Here is a 1,872-nt window from a genome sequence, read left to right on the forward strand (position 1 = left end):
CTAGAGGATATGATTGGTAGTTCAGAGTTTTTAATTATTTCGCAAACCTTTTAAGGAAAGGGTTGAAGGAAGAGCTGGGAGAGGCCAAAGGAAGAGGTGGTCATGATAAAGAGACGTGGTGGTGGAACTGTTAGGGATTTTGTTAGTTGATAATTTTTTGAAAATGGGTTGTACAAAATTCAAAAATAGGGTCAAGTTCATAATTGATGTAGAATCAAATTTTGTGGTGATTTTGATATACTAATTGCTTCGAATATGAAATATTTTGAAGAAGTAAAGCATACTTGATCAATAAAAGATTTAAAAGATTTGGTGCAATCATGGAGATTCCTACAGATTCAGGATAAGATCTATTTGAGAAAAGAAAAATAAATTAATTGTTCAATGAGTGCTTCTATTATTGGAAAATGAGAAAAAAGTATAAAGGTTATATATATATTGGTGATATATGTGTGGGTGCATTAACGGGGAGAATAAGAGTGAGAGTGGCCTATTCTTTTATGTGAGGGTATGTGCTTTATAAGGTAATATGTGTATGCATACTATATTTAGCCCATTAAGAAGGATTTGAAATTGGCTATCGGCTTGATTTAAAAAAGCATTGAATTGGCGCTTGACCTGGACTACACGTGCATTATTGTTATATATAGCATATGGGCATACGTGAGTTTCGCAGCCTTGGAAGTGAGAATATTGAGCTTTTATGTTTTTGAGGTTTTAAAGCAATTCAAGGCTGCCTATTTGAGGGGTGCTCTTACAGAGAATATTTGCAGAAGAGAAAGTCTATGATTAGTGAGCCTTTGAGTGTTGATTGAAGATCGTCTTTCGGAAGAAGGATTAGAAGCTTTCGGGAGAGAGCGCACTGCCAACTGAAAGAATTTCGCCGAGTAGTTTTGGAGACGAGTGGTGCTCGCTGGACAAGGTCATTAAGGAGATTCGACACGGCGGCAACAACGTTAAGGAGGGAGTCTTTGAGTGTATAAGTCCGATTGGTATTTGTAATCCTTTGATTTTAGAGGATTGTTCACTGTCTGGGTGTGGCCCCGCAGATGTAAGTATGTGCACTGAACTGCGATATCAATTCTTTGTGTCTTTTATGTTTATGTTAATCTTTCTGAACTTAGAATTTGTTGCTGCTGAATCAAAAAAATATATACATCTGCACGTATCTGTCATCAGTGTTACAACAAGTGTTATAATACTCTTTGTGACACCTCGTTAAAAACATATCTTTCAATTAGTATCAGAGCAGTTCACTAACTCTTTGTTTGGTGAGATTTTGAGAGTTGGTCTGTTGTAGCAGGAATGAATTTTTTGAGAGAATGAGGTTCGGTTTCACGCTCCCCACTACTTGATGGCACTAAGAAGTTCAACAAGAAGAAAAAAAAGGCCAAACTTTGGCAATGTCAACCATTTCTAGAAAAATAAAGCTGCAGCAAATAACACAAAGATGAAGAAAAAAAATAAGGGTATTCAATGCTGAGAATGCTACGGTTACGACCAGATTCAATCTGAGTGAGCTAACACTCTCAAGAAGAATAAGAAATCACTCGATGCAACTTGGAGTGATGAAGAATCTGAAGACAGTCAGGAGTATGATGATGATCATGTGAGTAATTTCATTGTCTTTAATATTTATATTGATAAAGGTGTTTCTACAGACAATGTTATAAAAGTTGTCGCAGACAGTTTTACAACAAATACTGAAACAAAATATTTAAACAACGAAAACAAAGTAGATTTTTTAGATTATGAAAGTAACAGTGATGGTGAGGAGTTGACTGTTGATGCCATACATGAAGCTTATAAGACCATGTTCAACAAATGGATTAAAGTGTGTGAAATAAATAAGTCTCTACGGGAGCGCGTCGA

The sequence above is a fragment of the Morus notabilis genome, unplaced genomic scaffold, assembly GCF_000414095.1.
Source record: "Morus notabilis unplaced genomic scaffold, ASM41409v2 Scaffold78, whole genome shotgun sequence".
Classification (NCBI taxonomy): Eukaryota; Viridiplantae; Streptophyta; class Magnoliopsida; order Rosales; family Moraceae; genus Morus; species Morus notabilis.